Raw genomic sequence first — 8,364 nt, 5'->3', positions numbered from 1 at the left:
TCAAGGCTCGGGTATATCTAGTGAGGACAATTCTGAGAATTTGATCTGCCGTAACCCAAGAAAGTAAGTAGAATCGACTTATAAATTCAAAAAATTCAAAGGGTACTCCGCCGTAGAGCGTATTCTAGTTCGTTGACAAAAGAAGTAGTCAACATGTATACTAAGATTAGTTGAAAAACAGACTGAACTTAAAAACAAGGCTTGCTGTTTTTAAAAAAAAAAGAAGACAGATTCTGTTTGTAGTACATATGTATAACCATCGTTGAAAAGTTCAATGAACGTATCTTTAAATATTCTCCTTTCTAATAACCATGTGACATCTTTCGTTAAACTGGGAAAAATCAATATACTTATGTACATATTTATTAAGTACTAGTAACATTAAATGTTCAGCTAGAATTAGGAGCGTATTAAAGGAATTTCACGCGTACGGGTTTTTCTGTTTTTAGCATCCACGGCAATAACCGGATGACGTTTCATTTCAACCCCCCCCCCCCCCCCCCATCTTATCACTTATATAAAATTCGCTTGAACGATATCCACAAAATCAGCATTCCTTGAAGGGCGAAATTGGCCAGAAATGGTCTTTTAACTTGACAATTTTATCACACAGTTAAGGTATATCATTGAGGGAGTAAACAAGATGGCCAGGGCTATTTCCCTCGGCTTTAAGCTCAAGTGAGCTTTTCTGATTACCTGTTGTCCGTCTGTAAACTTTTCACATTTTCGACTTCTCAAGAAGCACTAGGCCAATCTTAACCAAAATTTTCACAAAGCATTGTTGGGTATGTTGGATGATTCTAAATTTTTCCATGGCCGTAGGAACCGGGGGGTGCCCCCCCAATAATTTTGCCGATATATAGATTACTATAGCAAACATAGATACTATATGCTTGTGCTCCCTCAATAAAACGTCTGATGACCCTTTTTTTTTGCTTGTCAAGAAACTTTTGGTAGTTGATGCTCTTTTTTTCTTTGCTTGTCAGGAAATTTTTCTGAAAATGTATGCATGGCTATGCCCCCCCCCCCCTCGTCGCAAACCACGGTTTTGAGTCCACAAGCTACCATGATAGAGAGAATCGATGTGAATCACCGGTGGGTTACCGACGATGTGCCCCCCCCCCCCCCAAACTGAATTTGCTTCTTACGGGCCTCTGTTCAAACGAAGGACCAAGCCCACTTCCAAGGGGAGAGCCAGAAAAAGGTGACACTTATGGGGAAGCTTCCTGAGGAAATGTAGATCTAACTTGTTTAAATCATGATCCCCGGGGGTAAGATGGGAACACAATAGGGGATGAAACTTATAAATTGAAACATTTTGAAGAATCTTTTTCTTACAACCACAAGACCAGAAAAGATGAAACTTATGTGAAGGCTTCCTGAGGTAGTGTAAATTCTAAATTGTTCAAACAATCGGGTAGAGTGGGGCCACAATATATAATAGGGGATAAAAATTTTACCTTGAAATACAATTTATAGAAACATCTCTAAAAAAAAAAATCTTCTCTAGAACCACTTGAACAGAAAAGATGGAATTTATGTGAAAGCTTCCAGACATAATTTAAATTCTAAATTTTTTCAACTTACCCCTGGGTAGTATGGGACCACAATAAGGAATCAATGTTTTATCTAAGGATATTGAAATATACGGGGAATTTTTTAATCAATCTTTTCAAAAACCACTGGACAAGAAAAAAATGAAACTAATGTGAATGCTTCCAGGCATAATGAAGATTGTAATTGTTTTGATCATGGACCCTGGAGGTAGGGTGGGGCCACAATAAAGGATCAAGGTTTTACACTGAAATGTATAGGAAGAATCTTTTGAAATCTTTCCAAGGACCAGAAAGATTAAACTTAAGTGTAGGCTTTCTGAGGTAGTGTAAATACTAGCCTGTTTAACTCATGGCCGTGGGGGATAAGGTATGGCCAAAATAGGGGATCAAAGTTTCGCATAGAACTATATATTGATTGATTGATTGTATATTGTTTTACGTCCCATTCGAGAATTTTTCACTCATATAGAGACGTCACCATATACCGGTGAAGGGCTTCAAATTTTGACCTTTACTCGGCACCTAGGGCCATTGAGCAGTGAGGGATCTTTATCGTGCCAACGCCTGCCGTGACACGGGCCTCGGTTTTTAAGGTCTCATCCGAAAGACCCGCAACTTTCACTCCAAAGTGCCGAGCGCTTGGCGAAGGAACAGTTGCTACCTATTTTTTTATCGACTTAGGTCTGTCGCGGCCGAGATTCGAACTCACGACCTCCCGATCACGAAGCGAGCGCTCTACCGACTGAGCTACTGTGAACGGTCATAGAACTATATAAGAAATGAAAACAAAACTTCTAAAAACGCAACAGAATCAAAATTTGCAATCATTCCCAAGTTGTGTGGATTTATTTTTTTTTTTTTAATTATGGACCCCAGGTAAGAGATGGCTCAATACAAAATGCTTGTATACATAAAAAGAATATTCTTCTCCATAACTGCAGGGCCATGTTAGTCATATTGATACTGAAGCATCACCATTGAGTGTGAATTCAGATTTACAGAGTTGGACCATAATATGGGGTCATAATTTTCCAAGGGAATATAATTTTTTTTTGAAAATCTTCTAAAGAATAGTAGGGCTAAAGTCCTCAGTTGAGTGTTGTGGCCCATAGGCCTCTTAACGTTTTTTTCTTATGCATGTACCGGTACAAAAATAATATCTCGAGGATTAAAGATAACCAGGAATTGGTTTTCGAAGCAGGGATTAGTTCACTGGACTAACGCACGGCAAAACAGATATTAGTCCATTAACTAGGGAATTATTCGATCTAATGGTGGAATTTTATATAAGGTAATATCAGTATAATAAAAAGGTACAATAGTCATTTTTATCCCAGTGAGAGTTATCTCTGTTATCAAAGAGTCAGTGAACCTTAATCAGGGTCAACAAATCTTAAACAGATCAAAACAGTAAGAGGATAAGGGTTTTAGAAGAATTGAACCGATTTCCGGTAGTCATCTGTATAGTTTATGACAACACGTACTGGAATTTTTTTTTAAAAAAACTCAATGAATATAGAATTACATGTACGTTTCTCTTTGATGAGAAAAAACCCGGACACTTTACCAATGTATATTAAGCTCTTCTTTTCTTCCAACAGAATAGATTAAAATGATTTTTTTTAAAATGTCGGATTTTGAAAATTATATTCAATGTAAAGAAATATGTTCACTCATGATATGATTTTTTAAACGCACATGAATGAAATAACGCTTGTATTGAAAAAAAAAATCTAGAATCAAATGGTGGCGATGATGATTTGTCAATTAAGTTTATACGTTGTCTATCATTAATTATAATCTATCACCTTGTAGGTGCTGTATACCTAAGTTTGTAAATTTTTTTTACTATCAATAGTAGTAATTCCGGTAGGTGTTGAAAATTTGCCGATCTTTAATTGTAGTATATTGTAATTTCCTGTAGGTGCTGTATGCCATTTGTCGATCATTAATTTAATTCTTGTCAATATTGTATTCTAAAGTTTGTATATTTACTATTGCAAAATACTATACTCAGAATAAAGTGGGGGGACCTGGCCCCTTCTGCCCCCCCCCTCCCCCGCGTTCTACGGGCCTGCAATGCTTTAGTCTATATATTAATTACCTGGAAACTTACACAGTCTACATGTTTTTTGTACGATGCCCCTAATCTGCGATTTAAACGTTGAACTTAAACTAGCATAAATCAAGAGATCTATGGGTTTCCCGAGCGAAAACGATATGGACATTGAAATAATGAACATTCCCTGATAGAAAATGCTATTTGTAAACTTACTAAACCAATGAAAGTGCATGAAAAGAGGCACAGCAACTATTGGTGCTTCCTGCAAAATATACGATATTCCTAAAAAGATATTGACTTTTATCAGAATTATGAACTTTATTTTGGTCGCGTTTATGCTTTTATTTGCCGATAAAATCGACATCCGGTATAAGCTTTTTCTCAGAAGAACCATCAACACGAGAACTGCAATGAAATTGATCGCGAATGGCAATAATTGGAAATAACAAATAAATAAAAAATATAAGAATGTGGAAACAACTGGAGTGGCCTCAAAATTAAGAATGAAGCTTGCCTTCAATCCACAACCTGCTATCACTTTAAGAGGAACCCCTGCTTTAAACTCTTGTAGAATGTAAATCTTCTCAAACTTGGGACTTTTAATTGCATACACATATGATAAAGAATAACCATAGTAAAATGAAGGACGATGCACCCAACAATGACTCATTTTAACCTAATTAATCTGACTTTGAAAGGAAACGCCACAATGAAGACTTGATTGACTGTCATCAGTGTTTTTAACCAGATGGCGGTCCCATGCATCATCATCTGGATTCTGAAGGAAATGACTATCGCGTTACAAACAGGGTACTCCACATATAAACCGTAATCCATTTTAAAAGCTATCAACAAGCCATCTCTAACGGAAGATACCATGACAAAACACATATCCACCAACATGATGCTAATCAGAAAAAGTTGCGTCCTTCCGAAAAGTTTTCCGCGTAAAATCCCTACTGACATCACGAAGGTAACAGTTAAAGGCACAAAGAATAAGTATGGGTTAACATAAAAGGAATATAGCACACCCCACTCCCCATAAACTTCGGAAAATTTTAAACATTTTTTAGAATGAATGTTACCCATTGTCATATTCCACACCAGATTCCTCAGTCTGTTCCAAGTATCAACGCCCATCTTTTTTTCTCTCAATATTTTGTTAGCACTTCTTTGTTTAAAATGTAAACTCAGTTTAAAAGCTACAGCTAATGTTCAGGGTTGTTTTAACGGGTAGATAAATAATCTCAGGTGAGGGCGTGGTTATATTAATATGCTTATACTGAAACTGTAGTGTGGCTCCATGTTTTGCATAAACTAAACAAATACACTGTACTCACAATCGGCAATGATTGGATGACTCCGCTATGTTCTATACAAATGTCGTGATGAAAAATTACAAGATTTTAAATGTTCACATTCATTTTAATTACTGTTTTGTTACTTAGTTATTCTTGCTGCTATTTGTGATAATTTTTATGAAAGATTCTGCATGATCCTTTGTTTAGCAAAATATCTAACATTCCACGAAAACCATTTTGAAAAATCGAATTATCGATTGGCGTTAAACAGAGGATATTCCATTAGGTAATTTTCACACCTTGACCACGACAAGGATTTATGGGTGATTTTTATAACAATGCTGTTTATCTGACATGTTGATTTAATTGTCCATCTTTAGAATGTCACACTTTTATCTTATCTCTATGTGACACTTAATTTCTTCTTTGTGTTTAATTTGTTTTACTCAAACTTATTTGTTAGTCAGTTGGAGACGGACAGCCGTAATTTTCCTCTGCGCCTACGTGGCTGTTTAGAGTACTTTTCATCATTTTTTATTCTTTTGTCATTAAGAATTATACATCTAGCAATATACAAATACAAAGATCAGTATTCTGATGCAGGAATTTACGTAGTCATACATTTTCATCTGATATAAATTTATTTTGTTTCATTAAGAAACGTTATCTACACATTGAATATCTTTCATGTTATTAAAAAAATGTATATAAACACTGATAAATGACGTATGTTGCATCATTTTCAAAAACTCAGGCCCTTAGCTCGATCCAATGAGGACTTGAGTAAAAATCTGCTAGACAGTATTTGGTACAACAATCTGCTAGACAGTGCAGGGATTTATCACCCTATTTTGGGAAACGCCATTTTTGGGGAATTGGGAAAAAATTATCGGCTATTTGATGAAATTGGGAAAAATTAAAAATGTTGCTTAAATCATGTATTGAAGTGTAATTCATTTAACATTTCAGCATGAACTCTAATTTGGGCATTCAAACAGGCAATTAAATATGATCCAACTTCATCATACAAGCTCAATTATAAATAATAGACTAATAAAAGTAAAATTGACTTCAATGGGTAAAAAGTATTTATACAACTTAGGGTAGTACATGTGTGTATGAGATTTCAATTAAGGTCATTATAGAATCTGTTTCTGGAAAATACAAACCTCCTGCAAAAAATTATACTAAAGTACACCCTTTCTCAATTAGTCCTCTTTTAATATGTATTAAAACATTGAAAATATATTTTTCTATCTGAAATAATGCCTAGAGTCCTTACCATTCACTCGCAGATCATTTGAGTAGGTGGAAATAACTTAATAAATCTATACAATTACACAATATCACCATTTTAAGAAAAACGGAGGAAATTCGGATTAAAAGTTGGCGATGTTGTTATGACTGTAGCTTTACTAAATGACTTAAACAGATGAAAATTACAGACAATCTGACAATTTTTCTCTGTGTTTTTCCAAGAAAATTAAATATAAAAGCATTGTTCACCAATTGGGAAAAAATACTGCCAAATTGGGAAAAACTGAGCTCATTTTCAATTGGGAATGGGGCCGAATTTCGGCCCCTGAGAAGGTACTGATAAATCCCTGCAGTGTCTATATGTACTACCCCTTATCTTATTTTTAGGACTGGTGATGACACCATACCAAATCACAACGAGCGAAAAGTATACTCGGTCTGCCCGTCTATCTGTCACATTTTAGAAACAAAGTCCCCTTTAGATTTATAGGAATCAAGTTCGAACTGTTGATATATGCTTTCCACAATGTAGTTAAGAGGACCTGAGATGGTGTTATTTTTCCTGTAAATATTGTCATCGACATTATACACCTACTCTCATCTTTCATCGTTCCAATATGTAAGATACATATTTTGTCGTCCATTCGGCAGGGGGAAAAAGGACTGTGAAGGTACTTGTCGTCCTGTACATTTTGTCGTCGGCGACAATTTGTATCTAACCTAACTCTACACATTGTTGTACATCTGCAAATATAGTCGCCGACTCAATTTTTTTTTCTTCAAAAAATATGTTTACATCTTGTTGCCGGTATAAAGACGAATGAATTCCATCGAATATTTTTCGGTGTCCATATCCCTTGATCATTTTTTTACGTAGAAAAATGGACATCACCCTTAAAATTTGCGTACATGAAGACAAAGTTCGACTTTTCTGTAACCTTTGGTAAATTTTCTTTTTCTCAAACCCTGGAATTTGCCATTGTATGACCTTACAGCAACAAAGAGTGGGCGGGGGTAGGGATGGGGGAACAAGCAGCATCTAAATGAAAAATTCAGTGTTAAAACTACAGTCTGATTATAGTCAGAAAAAAATTAGGTGGACAGCCCCCCCCCCCCGGCCCCCGGGCGTTCTACTGGCCTGCTTCTAATGAAATGTGAAGATATGACAAACATCATGCTCAAAGATCCAATTAATTAAACAATACCAAAAATCATGGACAAAGCAAATACGGACCTCTGAAAACTTCAGATGTGGGATCAGGTAAACGTCATCTGCCGACCGGTTACACCCGCCGTGTGTCCCTTGTCAGTCATGATCAGGTAAACGAAGAAATTCGTAAACAATTGCGTATGAATATAATGGCCTCACAAATGTATGGAAGACGTCAGTCAACATTCGACCTAACTACAGATTGTATATGCAAACAAGGTCATAATGTAGTATTGACCATAGAATTTGCAAAATATTGACTTAAATTTAATGAGATTGTTGAATCGTTGTATTATCAACTTATTTATCAGTAGCCCTTCTCGTTTTAGAAACTGTTTGTACGCAGAACGTGCTCTAGCGTACCGAATCAAAAACCCCATTTGGGGAAATTACTGGTCTATTGCTGTATACATAAACAAGGAAAGTTGACAAACGAAAAGTTGAAGTCATCTTATTTATCATAAAGTTTACTTGTTAGATTGCCAATAATGTTATTCTCTAGTAAAAGATCCAATTATGAAACAGACGTGTCAGATTCAGTGGTGTCTTTAAAATATAAAGATTACATTTTGGCTCATCATGTCATAGGTCTATTACAGGTAATGTATGTGCCCAATCGAGCTATAAGTATAAATAGGCCGTACAGAGATGACTGTGCTGTTTTGCTCATCAAAACCTCCTATATCGACACACCTTGATCACCGGGTCATGGTTTGATTTAATTGTAATTGAATATACTACATTTGCTACATTTACTGATCAATTGAAAATTTCAATCTACATTATATGGGGATGTTTCTGTATTGATTTGACAAAATGTATCCTTGTTCTTTAAATGTTGGTGTATACCGATAGTTTTTCTGTGTTGACCTACCGTATGTAAAACGCACGCAAATGGAACCCAAATGGACCGAAAAGATCTTAAACGATATTACATGTACTTTATAATACATAATCATCACTTTAGACTTTCTATCT

This window comes from Saccostrea echinata, unplaced genomic scaffold, assembly GCF_033153115.1.
Source record: "Saccostrea echinata isolate AGI-Se365-2 ecotype Australia unplaced genomic scaffold, CSIRO_AGI_Sech_v1 ptg000028l, whole genome shotgun sequence".
Taxonomy (NCBI): domain Eukaryota; kingdom Metazoa; phylum Mollusca; class Bivalvia; order Ostreida; family Ostreidae; genus Saccostrea; species Saccostrea echinata.
This window is presented reverse-complemented; position numbering follows the sequence as displayed.